The sequence below is a fragment of the Papio anubis genome, chromosome 13 (genome assembly GCF_008728515.1).
Source record: "Papio anubis isolate 15944 chromosome 13, Panubis1.0, whole genome shotgun sequence".
NCBI lineage: Eukaryota > Metazoa > Chordata > Mammalia > Primates > Cercopithecidae > Papio > Papio anubis.
Genome location: NC_044988.1, coordinates 10,573,678 through 10,600,629, shown reverse-complemented (window position 1 = coordinate 10,600,629; position 26,952 = coordinate 10,573,678). Strand labels below are relative to the sequence as shown.

The 26,952-nt window shown below is 40.0% G+C and overlaps 1 long non-coding RNA gene across 1 annotated transcript; it reads left to right on the top strand.

The window, feature by feature from the left end:
* The first annotated feature begins 4,090 nt into the window (after positions 1–4,090).
* On the top strand, positions 4,091–17,222 carry LINC02872. The gene is made up of 2 exons (XR_004177806.1): positions 4,091–4,380; positions 11,964–17,222. It is a non-coding gene; the product is annotated as a long intergenic non-protein coding RNA 2872 (long non-coding RNA).
* The last annotated feature ends 9,730 nt before the right edge of the window (positions 17,223–26,952 follow it).

The following is a 26,952-nucleotide window of genomic DNA, read 5'->3' as shown; positions in this document are numbered from 1 at the left end:
TATGAGGATTAAATGAGATAGTACCTATATTCTCATTTAGATCTTCTTGCTACTGCTAGTATCTACAGATTCATAGATTTCTATATACATATGTTCCAGAAAAATGTCCTGTGCATTGTGATATATTATACAGGACACTGAACTCATCTACTTGCCCAGTGCAAAATGTATGTCCTCTGAAGTGCATTAATGAGGCTCCTTCGGTTGAAATTCTAATTATACTGTATGGAGTTATATATTTTTGTCTTCCTCAGGGAAAGGAAGTTACAAATTGTTGTCTTCCTCAGGGAAGAACATATAGAAAGAAAGGGGAAAGGAAAAGGAAAAGAGAAGGAAGGAAGGAAAGGGAAGGGAAGGGGAAAGAAAGGACAGGACAGGACAGGACAGGACAGGACAGGACAGGACAGGACAGGACAGGACAGGACAGGACAGGAAAGGAAAGGAAAGGAAAGGAAAGGAAAGGAAAGGAAAGGAGAAAAGAACCTTCTTTCCCTAGAGAATAAGAGTGAAAGCAAGCCAGTATGGCAAGTTAATGTTAGTCGGAAACAACAGAAGTTCCTTTGCAAACTAGGAGAATAGAGAATTGGCTCAGTCATTTCCCAGAAATGAGAATTTCTAGGTCAACCGCAAAATTAGAAGTTTATAACCAAGAATTCAGCCAAAAGAGCCAACAGTTCCCCATGAGTCTGAGGGTTGTCCACTACAGTTATGATCAAGTCTATGTTCTGTTTTCAGCTTGGTATTCTAACCATGCTATGGCAGAAATGTCTCTGATCATGCCCTTCTTGCAGTGGTTTGATCTTCCATCTCTGAAGTCAACTGAGGCCATACGCAGTAGACATTTCTGTAAAGACCATCATCAAGCGTGGGATGCTTGGTGCAAAGGCATAGATGAGATCCCCAGAGCTATGATGAGGTTACCTAAAGAATCTCAGGAGGCCGACCCCCAACTACCTGAAGGGGGAACATTTCAAAAATATTAGGATCTTACTATGTTTCAGGAACCAGGCTACAGATGGGGAAACAACAATAATCAAAAAGTAGACCAATATCTGCCCTGTAAAACTTATGGTCTAGAGAGGAAGGCAGACAAATTCTGCAACTTTGGTTAGTGTTCAAGAGGAAAGAGGCTTAGTACTTTGAGGGGCTGTCATCTGGCTTCATCTTGGAGGTCAGAGAAGACATTCCTGGGGAAGCAAAATCTAGATGATGACTAAGAACCAGGCAAAAAAGGGGATGGAAGTAAAGTTTCAGATTCTATTTGCACCAGCCTCATAGCAATAGCATCAGAAATATTCAAGGATCTGAAAGAAAAAACACAGCGTAGTTGAAGTCTACAGAAAAGATCCAACTGATGCACCAAGAGAAAAAAATGAAAAGAACAAAATAGAACATAAGAGATATAGGGAACCCAATCAGATGCTCCCTAGCACAGCTGCAACTTAAGTCCCAGAAGGAGAGGACAGGCTGAGATGGGGCAGAGCATTATTTGAAGAAATAATGTCCAAGAGTATTCCAAAACAGGTGACAGACTTTGACCCACAGACTAGATCTAAATGTTCAGCAAATCCCCGCAAATGATAAACAAATTGTAATATGCCCATACAATATTCAGCAATAAAAGAACTTCTGATATTTGAAACAACATAGAAGACTCTCAAAAGCATTATGATAAATGAAAGAAGCTTGTCACAAAGGGCTACATACTGTATGATGCCATTCATATCACATTCTGAAAAAGGCAACACGATAGTGATAAAAATCAGACCAGTGGCCACCCATGCCTGGGGTGGGTAGGAAACTGACTAGAACGGGGTACAGGAAAACTTCTGGATTGGTGGCCTCTCAGATATTAGCAGTATGATAAAAACAGACTACAAAGTAATATCGCCAGTAGGATGGAGATTTTGTTATGTTAATAATAGAAAAGTCTAAAAGAAGACATCCATAATTCAACCATCAGGAGTTAGCTACTGCTTCATTTTTGCTTGCTTTTAATTGTGTTGTTTATACTTTTCTTTAACTACTGAGTTTTCTACAATGAGAATATAACTATTACAGTTAGGGAAAAGATTATTTTTGAAAACAACTAGTATTATTCACACTGATTCTACAACATAAGCAAGCTATTTCCTAATAAGTTTATAATTTATTTTCTAAGTTTAAATGTTCTCCTTCAATAAAAGAATGTTTTGAAAATAATTTTAAAATTTTATATTATTAATTCTACACACACACACACACACACACACACACACACAAGCTTCATCCATATTTCAAAATCTCTGTCTATAGTAATCACTACCTATGGGTTTGCAGAATGCTTAGCTAAATTATTCACTTATCTGAGGCCCCCCACAAGTCCCCAAATAAAGTGAATTTCCAACATGGTGTTTGCATGGCTAATTGATGCCTACCTGCGAGATTTTCCAAGTGGAAGGTACAAAGGGAGATGGCAGGACTCCAAGAAACAGATCAGGGCTCCCCAGCCCTTGTGCCCCACCCGTTTCTAAACAGCACAATTAGAGCAATAAATGCTGCAGCCCCGTGTTTGGCCTGACAGGATGATGACCCTGCAGCTCAGCAAGGCCACGTATGACAGACTAACTACTTGGAAAAGGACTCTCTTGAGGGTTACTTAACACAGTCACCTGTTGATTTATGAACACACACACTCACACATACCTTGTCTCACCCTTTTAATTATATCAATTTGCTACATCTCAGCAAAAGAAAAGAAAAAAAAACTGAAACCACTAATTACTCACAAATAAGTCAACGGCAAAGCTCCACATCTGCTCAATCTGGATGGACAAAGTTTGTAAACCACTAACACCTCATTTTCCCCTATTTTGTAATGAATTTTTAATTACATAAGAAATAACTGAATTCACTCTCTTCTGAAATATTAGGACATTTACTCAAAAATGCCTTTTGACCACATTCTCCAATTTCTATCCCTCTGAACCCTCCCCTTGGATAGTCTGGGGTTTGGGGATTTATGCTTGCAGTCCTTTTATATATAGCCTATAGTACAGCACAGAAAACAGTATTGCTTCATGAGGGTTTTTCTTGTTTTTCTTTTATTCTTTCTCTCTCTCTCGCCCTCATTCTTTTCTTACATAAATGGTTTCATACTGCAGTTTCATTCTGCAAATTGCTCATTTAATTTTATTTTTTGAGCCTTATCCCAGGCCAGTTCAACTAGATCACTTTTATTTATTTTAACTGCTGTATACAATTCCATTCTATAAATACAGCACACTTTACTTATTCCCTGTTTGATTTCCTGTTGATAGGCATTTAGGTTGCTCCAAGTTTTCACCATCACAAGCAATAACACCATGCACATAGTCATATCTGACAATCCATGTCCACATGTTCCTCTCACCCAGGCACGCCCGGTCCATTGCCACCACACTGAAATGTCAGGCATCTTGACAACCAAGTCACGTGGTGCCTGGGTCTCGGTTCTCCGCGGTCTGGACCTCGGTGGTGCAAGGCTCTTAGGATCTTGCGGCCACCTCACTGGGTCAGGCTCTCCCCGGGGTGGTAGGACAAGCTAATAGGAGAGATAAGGCCATTTCTTCACCCAACCACTCACAGGCTGACACACTCATGTTCAGATTCGAATGCAAAATTTCATTATTTCCCCTGAAACCTAAAAACCCACCTAAAGGCGGTTGACTATTTGGCATTCCCTCTACATTGATCCTGGCTGAGGAGGGCCCAGGGGACTCCGGCCTGAGGAGGCCACGTTTTCCACAGCGGCCCTCCTTCCAGGGCTGCCAGGAGGGGGAAAAGGAACTCAGGGAGTTTTTGCCGGAGATAAGAGCAATTTTTAGTAAGGCAGGAGGTGGAGTCTGCCACGGGTGTCTTTCACACTTGCTACTTTCCAGCCCGTGAATACAATCCCGGCGCTGTTTCCCGGCCCCGCGGCCATTGCAGAGTCATGAAGTCATCGCAGCTGCGCCTGCAGCCAGGCGGGAACGGGAACGGGAACGGGCTGGCCGCCGTCCCATCCCCCGCCAGCCGGAAATGTCCGCGCACTGAAACGCAGACGCTGCCCGGGGAATGGCGAGAGCGAGCGAGAAAAAAAGCCTGAAGGCGGCGCGGGAGCCGGCGAGTGGGGAGACACAGATTCACACCCAGGGGCCTCCGGGCAGGGCCCGCGGGACTCAGGCCGTGTCCCGCTTGGAATGTGGAGCAGGCGCGGCCTCGGCGTCCGCACAGCTTCCCTGCATCTCCCCCTGGGGGTGTGGGGGCCGAGTGGGAGAAAACTGGCGGACAGAGGAGAGGCGCCTCGCTCCCAAGGCCCGGGCGGGGAGGCCTGGCCTCCTGCTCAGTCTGTGCAAATGGAAAAAGAGACGTAAGTGCCAAGTCCCAAAAGAGCAAGTCATGGGCCCAGGCTTTACAATCTGTTTCATGAGTTACTCCTCCAAGCATGCCTGGCCGTCGAGTTTTTTCATTAGTGCTGCAGCAAGCAGATGGGAACATGAGCACCGGAGAGCATGGAGGCCTCGCAGGCAAGCAGGTGGCGGCCCCCGACATTCTGGACAGGCTCTGGGGTCGAGGGAGCACGTTCTGATGCTTAAATAGCCTCCCCTTTTATTCTGACTGGGATAGTCCTGTGTGGTGGTTTGGTGTCAGTTTTACACCTAGACCCTCTCCCTACCCCTTGCCTTCATCCATAAGTAATGTCTGCCTCCGCCTGATCCCAGGCTGCCTTTCTGTGGTTCCAGAGACGCTGGTTGTGATGAGCAGCAAAGGGCCTCACTGTCTAAGTCACCCAGCAGTTCCCTTGTCCTCGGGAAGGCTGCATCTTAATGGAGACCAGGAGAGGTAATGCAGGAATGGAGTCTGGATGAGGACCCGCCAAGTTGCGAGGAAGGCAGAATGGCATAGACAGGGCGTTCCAAGCAGCCCGGGTTAGCCAGTCAGCTTTCCCACTGATAGAAACCTTGGAGGCACTTTATCCTGTGACCCCAACTCTCCTCCTCAGGTGTCAACTTCCTTTCTATTACCATTAACTCCTCTTATTCCAACCACAGCTGTTGTCAACCCTCTCAAACCTCTGAAAAACAGGATAAAAGCTCCAGTAGGTATCAGAATCTCTGCCTTGAAATCCTTTCAAAACGAAGATTGTTATTGAGGGAGGTTTTGAGAATGAAGAGGAGGCTGCTGCAGTCTGAATGTGATGGTATTAGGAGGTGGGGCCTTTGGGAAATGATTAGGGCATGAAAGTCCTCATGAGTGGGATCAGTGCTCTTATAAAAGAGGCCCCAGAGAGCTGCCTTGCCCTTCCCACCATATGAGGACACAGGGAGAAGGCACCTTCTATACAAACCAGGAAACAAACTCTCACCAGATGTTGAATCTGCTGGTGCCTTGCTCTTGGACTTCCCAGCCTCCAGAACTGTGGGAATAAACATCTGTTGCTTATTAGCCACCCAGTGTGTGGTATCCTGTTAGAGCAGCCTCAGATGACTAAGGGAGCAGCTTTCCATCCCCATCTCTGTAGGCCTCAGCCCCCCTCCCACCAGCATTCTCTTCCATCTTCATGAACATGGGATTTCATGGGTCCCCCATAGCCCCCGATCCCTCTAGCACTTTGGTTTCATAATGAAAGAAGTAAGAGGAAAGAAAGATGGCAGAGAAGCAGCACATGGAAACCATCCTCTCTGGAGCAGAGGAGCAAGGAGAGAGGACAGTGTGGGGTGAGATGTTGCTGAGGAAACCCCATTGGGCTGAGGAATGACTGGGCTCACCGTCTTCCCTTCTGTCTGCCCCTCCCTGGGACAGTGCTGCTCCCCATGTCCAAGGTCAGGGACAGGGGACAGGGTGGGATTGCCACTTGAGCAGCATCAGAAAGAAAATAGAAATTCCTGAGGGATAGCTGAGATGGACATGAAAGACAGCCCTCAAAAGTGGCCCCCACACATCCCTTTTAGGAGCCTTTCCTGTCTTTTACCTGAAGTACCTTCATAAATGAGTGTCTGCTTAATTTGTTTTTTAAAAACGGAGTGAAAAACATGCAATGTTTATGTCTCAAAGAAGGGTTTCTGATGAAAACCTGAGAAAGCACAATAAATGCAGTTTTGCAGTACCGTGCAAAGCAATAAACGTGGAGTAGCTTCATACTGGGAGTTTATGTATGAAAAACTGTAAATACTCATTAACAAAATCACCCAACCGAAATCACGTGAAAAAAGTGAGCTCTATAACTATGTATTGGCTATAACCTGGGTGTCTGTATAATCTGTCATCCAAACAAGAAGCTATGGGCACAAATCAAACCATCTAGAATGCCGGTCCCACTGGCTACAACTAAACTTGTCAGAGGTTGCATCTGTTGTCAATGTTGTGATGTATCATAGCCAGCAGTGAACTCCATGGAACTAATAATGAAAGGTGAACAGCAAGAACACAGCTGTGTCTTCATAAAGTTGTGGCTCAGATGCAATAAAGCATACCTCCGTTCATTCTCCTCCACAAGCTACTGACAAAACACAGGAAACAAATGGCAATATGTGGATTTCACAAAAGAGGAAACCCCACTTCCAGTGACATTGCTTCCTGTCACCTGTTCCTCCTCTAAGAGCAGAAAGCCATCATTCTTCGTCTCCAAATTTTATTTTCGAGATCATGACACATGTGTTTCCTTGTATCTTTGAAATTTACTTGAAACTTAAGAAGAACAGTCTAGACTGTTTTGTGCATCATGATCACATGATCACAATGATCAATGATTCTAGGCATTGTGAGAACCCTACTCTTGCCCCTTGAAAGACATCACATTTGCTCTCAAGACAAATCCACAGTACAAGATAGGACATGCTGTCTTTCCATGAGACCATGAGTTCCTCAAAGACAGTGAACATGTTCTAACTTTATCCACTTTCTTTTCAATTTGAGGATGATGCATGCTTCAGGATAGGAACTGAAATACTAGTTCCATTCTCATTCCTAAAAATGTATACCCACCCATCTTCCATGAGCTCCTAGAAGTTGAGTGGGTCTACATTTTAAACAGAAAGCTTACTGGGAATTCATAGGCGCTGTGGTGATACAGGTAATGGAAGGAAGCCCATGTATGGGAAGGCTGGAGATAGAGGCAAGAAAGAGTCAAGAGCGCATCAGGCCCTCTGACCTGCCCTTGGCCATCTGCAACATAGGAGGATGCCCCTTGTGCCAGGTGGCTCTCAGAATCTGGGTACTGTAAGAACCAGGATCAGCAACCGTCAGTCACATGCTGAGCCCAACACTGACAACGAACATGTTCTGTCTATGACTCAAGATATACTCCCCATCTTCTTGAACCTTAAGCATATTACATTGAGTTCCTCAGGAAACAGCACTTAGAAATGCAAGCATTTTCATCTCATCCTTTATCTTTAAGACAAGTTTCTGGAGCCTCCCAGGAACTGATTTAAGGGCACTGAAAAAGGACTGGGTGAGGGTTTAGTTTGCTTGATCTCAATATTTGAAGTACATAACATTATATTTGAACTGAAGTTTAATTTGTGAAAAAATTCAAATTGTTTCTCTATTCTATAGAATATAATTGATTTTTAATGCCTCCTATATGACAAGTGGGAATAGACTGTGGTTTGCTCTCAAGACGTGTATAGGGTAGTAGGGTAAGAACATGTATATATCCAGACTGTTACAGTCTAAGGCAGATACGGGAAAGCTCTGCTTTGAGTTCTCACAATCTAGAGCCTTACCCAGTCGCTGAGGGGTGATAAGCAAATATCAAGACATTGTCCATTGTTGTCTAGGAACTAACTTTTGGTCTCTGTCATATAACACTGGGTTTCTGAGGGTCCCAGTGTGCGTCAGGGGCAGGAGAAACAGTAGGAAGCTCTGTCTGGCTTCTTGCTTCATCACACAGGACCCGGGCGTTTTTGCCTTATTTAGAAATCTACTTGTTTTATTATGACACCAACCGTTTGTTAGCACAGAGAGAGACAGAGAGGCTCACAATGTTTGAGTCCCTTATCTCGAATTGTTTATGTTCTTAAAATAATTTAATTAACTTAATAAACAAAAGCATTTTCAATTCATAAACAAAGAGAGCTCAGAAAAATTAAATGTTCCAAGAGGCAAAATGAATAGAAAAGTCACATCATCCCAAGTCATTCTCTCACCCTCTGTCTTGCACATTCCTGCAAGCCCTGTCCCTGAGAGCCAATGGGACTTCTAAAAACTGTCTTCATATCCTCATTTTGTTAAGATTTTAGTGGGATCTTGGAAGCCTTCTAGATGGATCAATATTAAAACCGGTTCTAAATGCCATGGCTATGTCTACCTTCTGAAATGACTCTAAAAAGATAAAGTGAAAAGGACAGTCAAATGTATGATTTAGAATTTACAAAGCTGTTTCAAATATATAGATAGATTCAGGTTTGGTTTTTTGTTGTTGTTTGTTTGAGATGGACTCTCCCTCTGTCACCCAGGCTGGAGTGTGGTAGCACAATCTCAGCTCACTGCAGCCTCTGCCTCCTGCCTTCAAGCGACCCTTCTGCCTCAGCCTCCAGAGTAGCTGGGATTACAGGCGTGTGCCACCATGCCCGGCTAATTGTTCTGTATTTTTAGTAGAGACAGGGTTTCACCATATTGGCCAGGCTGATCTTGAACTCCTGACCTCAAGTGATCCACCCACCTCTGCCTCTCAAAGTGCTGGGATTACAGGGATGAGCCACCACCGCACCCGGCCTGATTCAGTTTTTAAAGAAGGAAGAGTTTAAAACTCTAGGGCTGAAGGAAGATCGCTGAAAGAGCCAAAGGAATGAAGGAGTTACATCATTCTGGGTTTATGCCATCAACACAAGCAAGTAGACTACATAATTTTAATCTTATACTTTTATTAATTTTTGAGATATATTATTATTATAAACTTTTTAACCCATAAATGATTAGAAACAGTATAACACTATTTATACTCATGACCTCTGAAGTGTACTATAATCTCTGCACTTCAGTAACACAAATGCAGTTTCTGAATTATGAGTGTAAATGTACGTGGATAGAATATAAATTATTATAGGGACAAATGCGCTATCTGCAAGTAGTTATGTATTTTATACAGTTAATATTAGCCAACTTGGCTTAAACATTAATTACATGTTAGGTACATTCTAAGAATTTCAAGTGTATTATCTCTAATCCTCCATGAACCCATGAGGTAGACACAATTGTTTCTTACATTTCACAGATGATGAAACTGAGGTTTGGAGTTTGCCCAACGAACATAGCTAGAAAGTGATAGAGCCAGCCTCGAACCCAACCTCGAACCCTGTCCTGTGGGATGGTGAAGAGACGGCATGGAGATATGATTAGTTGTAATATTATTATGCAATTATTATTTTAAAAGCAGGTGATTTGTCATTGTTTTTGACATGTCTCAGATTTTCCCTGATAAACCCTCTCATCTGTGTCAGTCATAGTTCAGTCAGAAGCAGAATCACTAGGAGGTAATACATGTTTTATGTATGCATGTCAAATACACAGACACACACTTATACACACACAGATACATATATACCTCTGTGTGTGTGTGTGTGTGTGTGTATCTTTGTTATGGGGATTTGTACCTTACAAAGTTGTGAGTTCTTGCTAAGCAATCTCTGTAAGGCCATTGTCCACAAGGCAGGCAGTGGGGAAGCAAGGACAAGATGGAACCCATGGGTACAAGCTGGAACCCATGAGGATGGGCTGAGACTCATGCCAATTCTTGCTGCCTCTGACTTTGATGGTATGGGTGTCCTATAGAAAGAGCTTGTGCCCTTCATCACAGGAGCCAAGAGGCTGAAGCAGGACAACAGGGGGCCTGCTGTCCCATACCAGCAATAAGCAGCATATGTGTGAGCTACAAAAAAGGGCTGCTGCTTCACCTCCAACCTTCACATGTCCCACAGGAGGCTCTTTTGTGGCTCACTCTAACCAGAAACATGCAGGGGAGGGAATTCTGGGAAGTGTAGTTCTGTCTAGGTAAGTTGACACGTTGTAAAGCTATCACACCAAAGTGCACCAAAGGTACAAAGATGGATGGGAGATGGCTCCTGCCTTCAAGGGGCTAACCCTCTAGGGGTGTGAAGGGAAAGAGAAACATGAATGTATAATATCAACACAAGTATTATAACAAGCATTATGATAAGTGCACTTAGGGTGCAACAGAAGCCACAAAAGTGGCTCACCCTACCCAAGGTGGGATTCCAGGAGAGCTTCCTGGAGGATGTGGTGTCTAAGTGGCCTTAAAGGATGAAATAGAAGTTGACTAAGAAAAGAAGGATTAGCAAGGATATTAAGGTGGGTGGGGAGAGGGAATAACCACGAAGATCTATGGCAGAGGCAGGATAGAGAGATGTATAAGCAATACATGCGGAGGGCTGGGAGTGGAAGGAAAAGATGTTGGAGAAGTTAGTGTTGCAAACCCTAGAAAGTCTATGCATTGTACTGTAGGAAGCTTGGACTTCATGTCCCAGTAACTGGGGAGCAATTCAGGAGTTAGACACATGAAAATGATATGGTCATTGAGGTAGATAGTCTCCAAGATAATCGCCTCACTGGCTTTCCTCTCTGTACATGTGTATTGCTCACTGCATTAAAAGGTAGGCTTTAATTTTTCTCCTCTTGAGTTTAGGCTGGCCTAAGCAACTGCTTGGCTAAGGGAAGATAACAGAAGTGACATTCTAAGAAGAGGTCTTAAGAAGTCCTGCAGCTTCTGCCTAGTTCTCTCAGAATACTTGCTCTCAGAACATGACATCTCCTCTTAGGAGCAAACTGCCATGTGGTCAGAGTCTAAACCCCGTGGAGATGCCACATGTAGGTGCTCTGGTCAGTCATCCCAGCTGAGCTCCCAGCCAAAACCACCTTGTGCATTGCTATTGTGAACATCCAGCTAAGTCAGGCCTTTGGATGACTCCATTCCAAGCCACCATCTGAATGCAACTGCATCAAATACCCCAACTGAGGATTGCCCCTTATCAACCCACAGAATTGGAGAGATAATCATAAATTATCTTAGACTTCCAAGTTTTCATGTGGATTGTTACATAGCAATAGATAACCCAAATTGCCATGTTTATGTTTTGGGTGTTTTAGGGGGAAGGAATGGAAGAGGGAAGACACTTTAAGTGAAGCTTACTGACTTAAAAAAAAGATAAAATGAAAGTAGGAAGACTTTGTAGGAATTCATTGCTATAACCAAAAGAGAAGATATGAGAACCTGAGCGTGAGACTACTAGTTGGGGTGAGAAGAAAAGCTGGATTCTAGAAACAGGAAATAAAATTAATAGGCTTTATGGTAAGTGAAGGGCAAAGGAGAGAGGAGGAGTCAAAAATGTTTTGTGTGTCCCCTGTACAACTGGGTGGAAGCTAGCTATCTCAATCACAAAGACCCAGAGCACAGCAGAAGGATCAGGTGGCATAGAGGAGGGAATATTATGAGTTCTATGAGGTTTCTAAGTGAATGGTTAATTTTGTGTGTCAACTTGACTGGGCTATGGGATGCCCAGATCACTGGTAAAACATTATTTCTGGATGTGTTTGTGCAGGGGTCTCAGAAGAGATTAGCATTTGAATCAGAAAACTGCACAAAGAAGATCCACCCTCACCAATGTGTGTGGGCATCATCCAATTATTTGAGTACCTGAATAGAACAAAAAAGCAGAAGAAGAGCGAATTCTCTCTCTGTGTCTCTGCTGGAGCTGAGACATCCATCTTCTCCTGCCCTCAGATATCAGCACTCCTGGCTCTCAGGTTTTTGGACTTAGACTGGAACTTTTACCACTAACCTCCTGATTTGCTGGCTTTTGGACTTAGACTGAATTACATCATTGGTTTCCCTGGTTCTCCAGTTTGCACACAGCAGATCGTCTGTTGAACTTTCAACTACCGTCAGACATGAGCTAGTTCCTATAATAAATTTATTTTTTTTGATATACCTATCTATCCTATAGGTTGTTTCTCTGAAAAACCCTGACTAATACAGTAGAGGATATCCAGATTGACAAGTTCAAGAGAAAGTCTGATTTAGGAGTTGAAAACCCAGACTGGAAAATCCTTTTGATAGATGTCAGTTGGGAAAGACCATGAAAATAGCCAAAATGATTCAAGGAGAAGATGCAAAGTGAACTGTGAAACAGGCCAAAGGTGAATCTCTTTGGTAAACCTATACCTAAATCCTCTGCCATGGAATAGCTGCCTAAACTTGGGCAAATAACCTGACATTTCTCAGTTTCCACATTCCAAAAATGGATTTTTATGAGAATTAAATGTTATGATGCATTCCAACTACCTGGCCTAGAACCTGGCATAAGAGCTCAGTACATATTGGGGAGGGTTATCAGCAGCAGCAGCATCATCTTATTAACATTCCTGTGGAAGGGATGACGGGCTGCTGAGAAATTCATGAAGAAGATGAAAAACTATTAAGAGAGGTGGGAGGAAGAAGAGAGGACTATCACAGAAGCAGAAGAGCTGAGAGTATTGAGAAAGCACGAGGAGTTAGGGGGGACCAGCAAGTACCCTCTAGAGTTGGCAATATTCCGTTTGTTGAAGGCCTTAATGAACTAACGAAGTTGTGAGAGTTAAACAAAGCTGAGATGGGATGTGAATCTCAGGGAGGATATGCGGACTCATTGATTACCATTCCAAGAAGCTTGTCTGGAAAGGAAAGAAGAGATGGTGGTAATCAGAGCAGAGCACCAGGATGCAGGGAGTTTTTATTTATTCCTTTGTTCTTGTTGCTGATGTTGTTTTCATACTGTTTTTTGTTTGTTAAAGAGAGAGAGTTGTAAGTATAAAATAACCTATAAATAGAAAGAACCAGAAACAGATTCATGTGAAGCCCTTGACTGAGAACAGAATTAATTACCGCTGCAGAGGTAATCTTCAAGCCTTGGCAGGTAGGCAAGTGTCTGAGGCACAGCTGGCTCGGGAACAGGGGCCTTTCTTTGGCTGGCAGGCTTGAGGCAGCATGATTTGGAAGCGGATATGAGAAAGGGCATAATAATGTGAAATTTGCCTGCTTAGTGGGGGAGGAAACTTTGAATATTATGAGGCGGTTATGAAAGTATTTCCTTCTTATGGCTTCAATGGCACTGCCTCTGAGCATTAGTGTTTGTCCTCAGGAGGTAAATGTGGTGACTGTATCAGCAGTTACTACCTAGATAAGCATGGTGTATAGCGGTAACATGGTTTATAGCGCATGCAAGCCTTCCCCTCTTTGCTAGATGAGATGTGGAGCCTGAATTCGGAGACCGCGTGACCCCTGAGGCATGGGGAGGTGGGGTCAGAAAGCGTCACTGGCCGTGACCCAGACCCAGGCATGGAGAAACGACCTGCTGGGGTTTTCAGGCAGCAGGAAGGTAGGGCAGGTACGGAGTAGATTCTGGGGGACAGTTTCATAAGAAGTGAGTAGATCTCCACAACTTGGTTTCTAGACTAAATGGACTAAGCATGTTCCGCCCTATTCTTCCTACTAACAATAACAAAAAGCTCTGGACAAAATTCACAAAGCAACCCACAGAAGACTCCGAAGTTGGATAAAGAAAGAAAAACTGGCGATTTTCTCCATACTCAAGGCATCAGGTAGCAGGGAGAGACTTGAGTGTTGTTTATGTGTTTGTTTTCTTTTGTTCATTAATTTTTTGTTCCCGTTTATGGCAGTGTGAGCTCTGGCAACGTCTATAACCCAGAAACGCAGATGGGTACAAATTTTAAAATCCTAAGAAAACTCTTTTTAGCCAAATGACCAGCGTTTCCAGCAGAGCAAAAACATTTTGACCACATCTGCCCTTTTGTGCTGGCTAACCCCTCCCCCTGCCACCATGTGCTGCTGGGGGGATGTTGTAGATGAAGCCCACTCATCTATTCCTCCTCCTGCAGTAACGTGACCATACTCCTCCCACTCCTAACTAGAGGCTGGGGGAGGACTATGTGGAGGACAGAACTGGATAAAGCAATTTTCTAAATTTGTATATGAAATCCTGGGTAGAACTCTGAGTGCCCCATGCACAAAGCAGACAATAAACAACACAGCAAAAAGTTTTAAGGGTCAGAAAAGCTGAACACTGGTCTGAAACACTGCCTGGGTTTCAGATTAGCCTCAGGGTAGCACCCAAGTGGGGCAGATTGAAATAGCACTCTAAAGGCTTTGAAAATGAAATGACTTTTGAGCCACAGCTCACAAAGTGAACCGGAACCAGCATTCTGAACTTAAACAGGTCAAGTGCCTACTAAAATCAAAGATTTAAATAGGAACCAGAATAATATAACATACTACTGAAAATGTCTAGGATGCAATCCAAAATCTCATCACACTGAGAACCATAAAAATCTCAACTTGAAGGAGAAAAGGCAATTGTAAGCACTGAGATTACACAGATGTTGAAACTATCCAGCAAGAATCATAAAGCAGCTATTATACAAATGCACTGATTTTAAAGCAAGTATGAATGCTTGAAACAAATGACAAAGTGGAAACTCACAGCAGAGAAATAGAAAATGTAAGGAAGAACCAAATGGAAATTTTAAAAGTGAAAAATACAATAACCAGTTTTTAAAAATTACTAGATTCAGAAGGAAAGAGCAACAACTCAGAAAAATGGGCAAAGGATATGAAGAGTTTACAGAAAAGGAAATGTAGATAACTCTTACCCATATAAAAATATGTTCAGCCTCACCCATATAAGAAAAATCAAAATTAAAATTACACTGAGATACTGCTTTTTACCTGTCAGAATGGCAAAACTCAAAGTGTGAATATACGCTATGAGAATGTGGAAAATTCTCATAGATTCCTTGTGGGCATCTACAACAATTTGGTTGAATCACTGAAATCCACATGCCATTTGGCCCTGTAATTCTACTTTTAGAAATTTATCATTAGGAAACTTGCATATGAGTGAAATGACATAAGTGGAGTGTTATTCCTAGCTACATTGTTGGTAATCACAAAGGACTACAAAAAATTTAATGTCTATCAATAAGATGCTGATTAAATTAATTCTTACACGTCATACAATGGAAAGTTATAAAACTGTAAAAAACTGAAACTCTCTCTATACCTTGCTACCATATAATAAAAGGAGAGACAATGATCTATATGTATCTGTTTGGATATGCATTAAGAAACTTCAAAGGATAGATAATAAGAAGTGGCTGCCCAGAGGAAAAGTGGGGGATGGGAGGGAGTCTGGACTGTATACCTAATAAAACTCCCAAATCAATAAAAACAAGCTACAAAGCACAGAAATAATCCTTAATGTCCAATCCCAGGGCTTTATCACAGTGGTCCCTTTATGTTTGGATGAGGTAAACCTATCCAGTGTTTCAGTTAACTTGGCTTACTATTAAGCCAATAATATTAAGGAACTTAATATTAGCAGGGATACTCTTTCATCTCGGGCATGTTAGATGCCTTCCATGATCTCCACGAGGAAGAAAAGCCCCTGAATCACCAGGGACACCGGTGAGGATGAAAGCATTTTGTTATGGATCCTTTTTCTTGGTGGCCTGAGCTGCTGGGGGCTTGAAGCCTGCCTCCCTCCCTGCAGGGCACCCCACCCCAACTGCTTTCTGCTCATCACACAGGGTGCCCTTGCATCAGCACTATCCGCCCACTCCTAGGTGTCTGGTTCTGTGTGTGTGGTTTCCTACAGAACCGGGCAGAAAAGTGAGTTCCGGTTTTTTTTTCATCTTCCAGGCACTCAAAGCAAAACGTCACAAACCCAGCCCTGAGCACCTGTCACATTGGAAGTGCTTCCTTCTCTGGTTCAGGAATTTGGTTTTTGTTTTTGTTGGGGTTGCTTGGACCCTACTGAAGGACAGAGTTTGAGGCTGGGGGTCTCTCCCCAGACTTCTCCTGACCCTGATGAAACAACCACAAAAGCCATCACTTTCCATAAGAGGATCAAGTTGCTTTTCTAAAATCGTGAGGAGTCACTGATCTGCGCTGGCTTTCTCACGAGGGCACATGTGGGCTGGGGCACAGCTGTTCCCGTCTGTTACTTGGGCTGACACACAAGGACAGCTGTGAAGGGAGCGTGTCTCCTCCCCGTCTCTGTTCCAATGAGGCCTTGGTTTAGCCCAACTTCTGAATCCAGGTGATACTCCCTAATTGGCAAACAAAAGCCCCAGGAATAAGGCAGAGAAGACTGGCCCTCACAGAGCTCGGCTCCAGTCATTTAAAATGAAATCAATCTCACTTCTCTCTTTTTCCCTCAGTGTCCTGAAATAATATTTGAAGTTCTGTTTAGTCTCTTTGGAGAACTGCCAATGACTTCGAGGCATGTAGTGAAGCTGTATTTCAAGAGATGATTACACCCAGGACTTTGGAAAAGTGATTCTCACTTAGGAATAACATATGATATAGATTTAATAATCTGCCATAATAGTTGTCTCCCTACTTGTTTTGCCTCAACCAAATAAGAATAAAAAACTGACAGTAGCAAAAGGAATCTCTCTTCCATGGATGTGATTGGTAAAATTTTTTTTTTTAATTGAATGAACTATTATCAATGGTGAGTTTTGAAAGGAACCACACACACAAGTTCTTAGATTTTCTGCTTTTGCCATTAACTATCGTAAATGTTTTCAAAAAATCTCTTTCCATCTTTTGTTCTTTGAAAAAAAAAAATTCTTAACTCTATTGAAGTTGTGAGTGAAATAAACAGTTTTTGAGAAAGAACAACCGAAAGCCCACTGGCCTGTTTTCTCCACTCTGACTACAATTATGTAATTAACTGTCAAGCTTGGTGACTCCCTTTCACAATCTGGAGAAGTGGCACTCACTCTTTTTGAAAAATATGACAAGCATATATTTAATTATATAATCATTATATAGGGGCATCCTTATAAAATATTAATGAAATATAGAAAAATCCACTGTCATGTTGAACTGACTCTCCTGTAAACTAAGGGTTTATTCATTCTTGCATGTGTTAATTCATTCTTGCATTGCTATAAAGAACTGTCTGAGACTAGCAAATGTATAAAGAAAAGAGGTTTAATTGGCTCATGGTTCTGCAGGCCGTACAGGAAGCATGGCTGGTGAGGCCTCAGGAAACTTACAATCATGGTGGAAGGTGAGGGAGAAGCAGGCATGTGTTACACAGCCAGGAGAGGGGGAAGAGGGAGAAAGGGGAGGTGCTACACATTTTTAAACAACCAGATCTCAAGAGAACTCACTAATCATCATGAGAACTGCAAGGGGGAAATCCACCCCCATGATCCCATCACCTCCCAGCCTGCCCCTCCTCCAACACTGGGGATTACAATTCAACCTGAGATTCAGGTGGGGACACAAATCTAAACCGTATCAGTGGCATATCCTGTACACATAGAAATACATATGTACACACAGAAATATTTATATATGTAGATACAAATATTTATATGTAAATACAACTACAAATATAGAAATATATAATGTCAAGATTGTCTTTTACATAAACAGAATCATGTTGTACACATTATTCCACAACTTGATTTTTAACTTAATATCTTAATGATGTTTCTGTATCAGTATATGTAAATTTACCTGACTGCTGTGAAATATTCCATCCCTTCTATATGCCACAATTTATTACACTTTTTCCTATATATTTAGATGGTTTCCAATATTTTTACTATTTAAAATGATGTTTCAATAGACATTCTTGTGCAAAGTTCCTCATGCACGTGAATATTTTCCTATAGTACACATCTAGACATGGAATTATTAGGTCAAATGATCTGCTTGTTTTTGTTTTAAAAGATGTTGCTAAACAGTAGTAGTTATGGCTAAATACGGTGACAAACTCTATATTAGCTTAAATAATCCTCATAATCTATGATTAGGCACTATTATTACCCTGAATTTGAAGTTGAGAAAACCAAGGTACAGAGAGGTCCAGTAACTTGTTCAAGGTCACACAGCAGGTAACAATGGAACCAGAATTCAACTCTTGGTACCTAGCTCCAGAATCTATGCTCTCAGCCTAACAGTTGGATGCCTCTCTCTAAAATGCAACTGTACAGATATATGATGCACATTATAAACTATATACAAAAATAGAAATTAAAAGAGAGGCTATAAATTAGGTAACATTTTATGATACTTATTAATACTCAAAAGGTTTTTCTTTCAGTAAAACTATTATTAATAGTAATATTTTAGTGAGAATAAAATAATCGAATGTGTTCCCCTTTTTCAAAAAAATTGACTGTACCCTTTTTGATACAGCCATTGGAAACTTTGGTTCTAAGTTCAATTTATTGTCTGTCATAGCTGAAAATATTGCTGGGCAAATGTAAACTCTAAGGGAAGAAGTATAAAATTGGCTTCTAAATCATAATATTCATTTTTAATCTCATCCACAAATTAGTCAAAGTATTTTCCAAAAGTTTGTCTAGAAATGTTCTTTTTCCCATTTATCAGTGTATTTTCCTTAGAAAGTAATTAGGGCAGGGCAGGATGGCTCATACCTGTAATCCCAGCATTTTGAGAGGTTGAGGCAGGAGGATCGTTTGAGCTCAGGAGTTTGAGACCAGGCTGGGCAATATAACGAGACCTTGTCTCTACAAAAAAATTTAAAAATCAGCCCAGTGTGATGACGCACACCTGTTGGTCCAGCTACTCAGGAGGCTGAAGCAGGAGGATTGCCTGAGCCCGGGAGATCAGGGCTGTAGTGAGCTATGATCACACCACCGCACTCCAGCAGAGTGGAGTGGGTGGCAGAGAGAGACTCTCTCTCTCTCTCTCTCCAGAAAAAAAAAAAAAACAATCAGAACATGTCACATTTTTTGTATTTTTAACAAATTAGATTTAAAAGTTTGGTAGCATGTTCTCCGTGTGGCTGCCATTATCTCTTTCCTATATATGCAAGCCACTCCCCTGTCGAGATAAGACGTTTGTTCTTCTATTCCCTGGAATCTTGGCTGGTTAGTGACTGCTTTAGCCACAGAATATCATAAAAATGATACTGCGTGGCTTCTGAGACTTGATCATCAGAAGCCTTTGGCTTTTGTCTATCTGTTAGTGTTCTACAGAGAAACAGACGCAATTGGATGTACAGTCATCCCTTGATATCTGCCAGGGATTGGTTCCAGGACCCCCACAGATACCCAAATCAGTTAATGTTCAAGTCCTTTGTATAAAATGGTGTAGTATTTACATATAACCCATGCTCATCCTTTTGTATACTTTAAACCATCTCTAGATAACTGATAACTAATATAATGTAAATGTGATGTAAATTGCTGAGGCTTCCTATAATAATAAGTATTACAAAATGCAGAGAAAGATGAAAAGAGATGACTGACCAGGCCCCAACCGCTACAGTCATCTTAGTCTGGATACCAGACATAGAGTGAAGAGATCGTTGGATAACTTCAGTCTCACTCACCATCTGACTGCAGCTGTAGAAGAGATCCCCAAATGAGAACCATCTAGACAAACCTGTCTACATCCAAAATTGTGAAAAATAATAAGTTATTTTAGGCCACTTAGTTTTGGAGTGGTTTCTTATGTAGCGATAGTTATCTAGAACAGAATTCTACTGAAATACCACACTTGAGAGACTTTGCAACAGGTTAGAAAATTTTATTCTCATGTTTTTATTGAAGTGTGCAGATACAAGTATTCTTTATGACTATACTCATAAAATTTTTGCAGAATCATGATAATGAAAAACATTTTCAAGCATTCATTCCCAAAATGCTCTTTTGTGGGCAAAAGTTTCTATTTAAAAAGCATTCTTTTAATTACTTTTTTAAATTTTATTTCCATAGGTTTTTGGGGAACAGGTGGTGTTTGGTTACATGAGTAAGTTATTTACTGGTGATTTGTGAGATTTTGGTGCACCCATCACCCAAGCAGTATGCCCTATACCCAATTTGTAGTCTTTTATCCCTCACCCTCCTCCCACTCTTTACCTCGAGTCCCCAAAGTCCACTGTATTTAGATTCTCATAGCTTAGCTCCCACTTATGAGTGAGAACATATAATGTTTGGTTTTCCATTCCTGAGTTACTTGATTTAGAATAATGGTCTCCAGTTCCATCCAGGTTGCTGTAAATGCCATTATTTTGTTCCTTTTTATGGCTGAATAGTATTCTATGTGTGTGTGTGTGTGTGTGTGTGTATATATATATATATATATATTTCACAATGTCTTTATTCACTCATTGATTGATGGGCATTTGGGCTGGTTCTATATCTTTGCAATTGCAAGTTGTGCTGCTATAAACATATGTGTGCAAGCATCTTTTTCATATAATGACTTCTTTTCCTCTGGGTAGATGTCCAGTAGAGGGATTCCTGAGTCAAATGGTAGCTCTAGTTACAATTCTTTAAGGAATCTCCACACTGTTTTCTATAGTGGTTGTACTAGTTTACATTCCACGAGCAGTGTAAAAGTGTTCCCTTTTCACTGCATCCTCACCAACGTCTATTTTTTTTTTACTTTTTGATTATGGATATAAATAAACAATTTCCAAAGGAAGATATACAAATGGCCAACAAACACGAAAAAAGTTCGACATCACTAATAATTAGGGAAATGCAAATCTTTTAATTACTTATTGTTTAAGTGGCACTTTTCCTAATAGGAGCAGATTAAGTACAATATTTTTTCCAAAACTATCTGCTAAGCAGCATGCCACTAATCACAGTTGTCATCACAAAAAAATTAACTTTTTGTAACATTTTATTGTGAAGTAGCTGTGAGAACAGTACAAAGGGTCCTTGAATAATCTGCACATAGATTCCCCAACTGTTATCATTTTATCATGTTTGGTTTATCAGTCTCTCTAAATATGTATGTATGTATATTAGTTTTTAATGAACGATCTGAAGGTCAGGTGTAGGCACAACGCTCCTTTACATCTATGTAGTTCAGTGTATGTTTCCTGTGAGCTAGGGCATTCTCTTACAAACCCACAGGGCAAAACCAGGAACTTAACACTGATAGAATACTGCTATCCGATCTACAAACTTTATTCAAATTTTACCAATTATTCCAATAATGTCCTTTTTAGCAAAAAATAAAAGTAAAAATTTTTTTTAGAATCAAATTCAGAATTACGTGCTGCATTTAATTGACACGCTTCTTTTGTCTGTTTTAATTTGGGATGGTTTCTTACTCTTCCTTTGTCTCCCATGACCTTATTTTTGGAAAGTTCAAGCAATTTGAGTTCATTTCCTCATGCTTAGAATCATTTTTGGCAACAATACCACAGAAGTGATTCTGTGTCCCTCTCAACGCATCTTATCAAGAGATAAATGAGGTCCTTTTGTTCCATTACTGATGATATTAACTGAGATCAGTTGGTTAAGGTAGTATTTGCCCTGTTTCTCTAGTGTAAAATTGCTATTTACTTCTCCTTTTGTGTTTAATAGTATTTTTGGAGGAGGTACTTTGAAACTATATCAATATTCTGTTCCTCATGAAATGTTCACCCAGAGTTTTGACATCTACTGATGATTATTACTCTCATGATTGCCAAATGATAGATCAGTTGTTCTTGAAAATTTATAATTTTGTAAAATCAAAATGTATAATCAAGTTTTAATTTTGACCATTCCTTTAAATATTTTACATGGGATAATTAGTGAACTATTTTTTATTAAAGAAGTAACTTACTGTTAAAAATACATCTTTTCCTATAACATTTTCTGCAATGTTTCACAACTTTAGTATTCTTAAATTTTATTTTTGAAATAATACTAAGGAATACCATAAGGTAGAGCATGTTAGACATTTGTCCTTTCTATCTACAGTGCAAACCTCCCACATGGCATAATTTATTCTAAGGGATGCTTCTCCATACCTTTGACAATATTTTCTAGTCATCTTTCAATAATATTCGCTACCAAAGAAATGTATATCAGTTTGTTTCAAAATTGTTCTTGTGCAGTAATTCAGCTATATTTTTTTACCATACAATGAAAACCAAATATATACTTATATCTTATTAAATTAAAAAATTTAAGAGACTTTTAAATAATTAAGTTTAGAAAATTTTGGAAAATAATGTAATGAGGTGACATTAATTTGAATCGCTCTAAATACTTCTACAGAGATTTTTCTTCATGTTCTGAATTATTAGTTATTAAACGGTTTTTTTGGTATCAATAGGCTCATTAATGGTCTTATTAGTAACTTAAGATTCTTTACAGTGAAATTACTTGCTAACATTACTGCATGTAAATCTAATTTTCAATAATATTCCTGATAATTTTCCTGTTTTTGACCACTTTTTGTAAGATCTGGTTAGATTTGTGGAGTTTTCCTTATATAGAGAGTCAGTTTTCATTATTTGTGATAGTTATGTTCTATAAAGTCACCACAATGAATTAGCAAATACTGAACCATTGGTCTTAGGGGAAATACAAGGTTAGGTGCCTGTGAACATTTGCTCACAATATTTTCATCACCCAATCATTACATAGCCTTATTTAATGTGCTTCTGTTTAAAGACATCTTAATATATACTTACGGCCAGTAGCACTATAAGTCATGTCAGAGGCAAGCTTCTCTAACACAAATTGCCTCCTGAAGGCACACCACAGCCTTCTTACACTTAGGAACAACAGACAGCACTTCAGCACCACTCTTCAGTGACATGATCAATAAAAAGCACAAAAATATGAGAAACATGGCACTAAATAGCCCCTGAAAAAGACGCTTGCTTACAATACGAGAACTGAAGCAAGAGGGCAGAGCGTCACCTTGTGTGACTTCAGTTAGCAACATGCAAGTCCATTGATGCAACTCTTTCACTGTTGTGCACATGTCTGTGAATTACCACAAAAGTGCTGTGAGCATTGATTGACATGGGGATTACAAATAAATTTCAGTGAGTAGACAAATGTACAAATACGGAATTTATGAATAATGAGGGTTGACAGTATTTATAGATCAAAACACTCAAACTAGGACTAGAAAAAGTGTTATGTCTTCCTTTTCTTCTGGTACCTTCTTATGCTTTTATTATTAGTCTTATCTCCTGTCCACAGTGTCTGCATAAATCTGTTAAGCTAACTGTTCATCTTCGGAGGATTTGTTTAGTTAAAACTAGATAGTAGATCCCAGCATTCTGCCTAACTAGATATCTATAAAAATGTGAGCTACAATATAGCCATCGTCTAAAGAGAATGGGTGGAGGCACCACAGTGAGTCATTTTTCCTCCCTCAGAATGCCTCACATATACTGCACCACACATGACCTTCTGACAAACAGACCAAGTGAATCAGCAGTGTCGATCCACATAATAAATATTATAAAGTTAATTTCCTTATTAATTTATTGAGGAACATAAATTTATGGAGAGACTTTGAGAGTTGAACAGGAAGATGACAAGTGTGGATGTTTCCTCCTGATATCTTTGATGCCAACAACCTAACCCGAGAGAGGGAACCAAAGGCCACGAGGAGTGAGTGAGTAACAGGGAACAAATTTATCCATCAACGTGAAACAACTAAAAAGTAAACAAAACATTAGCAAAAACTGTTTTCAACACGATCAGACAACAAAGGGCAGTGTTCTAAGAGATGGTAAACAAATGAGGTAAGTTCTATAATGGCCCCAGCTTACTCCCTATGGAGAGTTTCCAAGTCATGGTGCATGGTGAGGAAGCCCAGGTGGAGCCCAGCAATGTTCCTGAGTCTGAAGGCCTCCTGAGGTAGGCGTCCAGGGAGGCCAAGATGTCTGAAGTTCACAGAAAAAAAATACCAGGAAGGAGAGAACTTCCCAAAGAGCTCCAAAGAACTGTGAATAGTCCCTCTCAAATCTGCTCAATACTGGTCAGTACACGTGTACAAAGAAACTATCCAAAGCTAGAGAAATAACTCAGGGATCAGAGGGAACCATCCCTAGAGCTCACATAGACTGGGAGTGATTTCTGTTTCCAGTAGCCAGGGTGAAAAACCTCATAGTCACGGAGCATTGTGGAAAGTATTCAGAAGGGTGTTAACCTCAGTAGTGGGGCAAAATTAGCCACGGACAACACACTGGTATGGTTTCGCTTAGCAAAGATGAAAGCAAGACCCAAAGGGATCAAGCTGCTTTTATACCTAACTGCATCCCAGAACAAAGCTCAAGAATATTTACAAGAACACAGAAATTTCCAGGACCCAACAAGGTACAATTTGCAATGTCTGACATCCAATAAAAAGTTACCAAGCATGCAAAGAAACACGAACTTACAACATATAATCAGGAGAAAAAAATAGTCAATCAAAATTGACTCAGAAATGAGACAATAGAATTTATAGACAAGAATATTAAAGCAGTAATCATAACAGTATTTTGTATGGTCAAGAACTAGGCAAAAATTTAAATTTAAAAAATTTAAATATAGACATGGAAAATATAATAAAGATCCACTTTAAATATCTAGAGATGAAAACTACAACGCCTGAGATGAAAAATACACAGGTTGAAATTAACATCAGATTAGATATTGCAGAAGAAAAGATTAGTAAATTTGAAACTATCCAAAATAAAACACAAAGAAAACACTACTAAAAAAATTAACAGGGTGTCAGTGAGCCAAGGAAAAAGTTCAGCTCTTCTAATGCATATGTAATTGGAGCCCCTGAAAAAGAAGTTGGACAGAAAAAAATATTTAAATAAATAAAGGCTAAAAGTATTTTGAATTTAATGAAAAATATTAACCCACAAATCTAAGAAGTTCGATGTACTACAAGCACAGAAAACATGAAGAAAACTATACCTAGTACATCATCATTCAATTGCTTAAAACCAGTAATATTGAGTAGTATATCTTAAAAGCAGCCAGAGACCAAAAAGACAACAGCAGATTTTACACTGGAAACAGTGTAAGACAGAGGATAGTAGAGTAACATTATTAAAGTACTAAAAGGCAACATGTATCAACCAAAAATTTCTACCCAGTGAAAACGGATTTCAAAATAAAGATTATTTTAAAACTTTTTAAGTTCAGAAAAATGAAGATTTCTTTTCAGAAACAAAAAGCTAAAAGAATGTATAACCAGCAAACCTTCATTGTAAGAAACTTTGTAGGAAGTCCTTCAGCCACTAGGAAAATAATACCAGAGAGAAATAAGAAACCGTAAAAGGAATGAAGAACACCAGAAATGGTCATTTCGTGGTGAATATATAGGATTTTTTTGTTACTTATATCTCTTTAAAGTATAATTCCTTAAAAGAAGATAAAAATAACAGCACAGTGTGTGGTTTATAACATATATAATAGTAAAACTTGACAATAACAGTGCAAGGCCTCAGAGAGAGGAAATGTAAGTACACCGTTGTAAGGAGGTTATACATGAAAATAGACAGCGTTACGTTAAAGAGGCATACTGTCAAGCTTAAATCCGAAAGCTAAAATAATACAACAGAGTTGTAGGTAGTAAGTCAACAAATGAAGTGTATCATTTTGTACTCATTTTAATTTTTGGAGGTGACTGAGTGATGACACAAAGAAGCTAATGTCAATTTTTTCTTTTTTTTTTTTTTTTTTTTTGAGACAGAGTCTCACTCTGTCGCCCAGGCTGGAGTGCAGTGGCACGATCTCGGCTCACTGCAAGCTCTGCCTCCTGGGTTCACGCCATTCTCCTGCCTCAGTCTACAGAGTAGCTGGGACTACAGGCGCCCACCACCACGCTTGGCTAATTTTTAATATTTTTAGTAGAAATGGGTTTCACTGCATTAGCCAGGATGGTCTCGAGCTCCTGAGCTCGTGATCCACCCACCTCAGCCTACCAAAGTGCTGGCGTTACAGGCGTGAGCCACCGCGCCCAGCCACTAATGTCATCTTTAAAAGATTTTTATAACTTACATTTCCTGAGAAGAAGGCACATAACACACCATGCAGGACCATGTGAGGAAATACCATTGTTGATCAACAGGCAGAAAGGGGTGAGGGGAAAGCCTAAGCCAGAGTCTTTATTATGTTTTCTGTGGGAAAAACAAGAAGGTCAGAGGAAACAGCTTAGGATTGACTAGTCTGAATAATTCTGATAGGCTTTGGGGCATAGGGCTTGTCCCTAGTTGTCTGGTACCTGGCCCTGAGTTGATTTAGTGAAGGAGAAATAATGACTTGGTGTGTGAGAGTTGGATAACGCAGGTGGTTGGTTATATGAGCTCAGAATTTGTGGATCGTTGTATACCAAGTTATTTGTAAGAATTAGCTAGTCCTGGGAGAGGCAGTTTCTTTCCAGCCAGTAAGGCCCTCGAAGATGTCAAAACATTATAAAATAAAAAAAATTAAAACTATGGTTAATATAAGAGGTGAAATGAAATTATAAAAATACTGAATCCAAAAGAAAGTGGGAAAAGAACAATGAACAGATAGCACATTTATAAAACAAATAGAAAGATTTTTACTTTAAATCCAAATATATCAATAAAAATATTTACTGTAAATGGACTTCCTAATTAAAATCTAGAGACTTGCAGATTGAAAAACAGTAAAACTCAGCTATATATACTGACTTCACAAAACCCACTTTAAATATAAAGACACAAATAGATTAAAAGTAAAAAAAAAATTGAAAAAGATATGGCATGCTAACAAAAGAAAGCTAGAGTGGCTATATTAACATTAGGCAAAGGCAATTTCAGAGAAAAAACTATTACCATCAATAATGAAGACCATTTTATAATGATAAAGAGGTGCATTCATCGGAGGACATAACAGTCCCACATGTTTATATGCGTAATAACAGAGCTTCAAAATATATGAAGCCAAACTGATAAAATTGCAATGACAAATAAACAGATCCACAATTATAGCAAAATAATAAATAGACAGAAAATGAGTGAGGATATAGAAGACTTGAACAACTCTATTAACCAACTAGAACTATTAATTTTTATAGAACAGTTTATCCAACGACAACAAAAGACATATTTCTTTTCAAGTGCATGTACAACATTTACCATAATAGAGCGATAGAACATATTCTGGGCCATA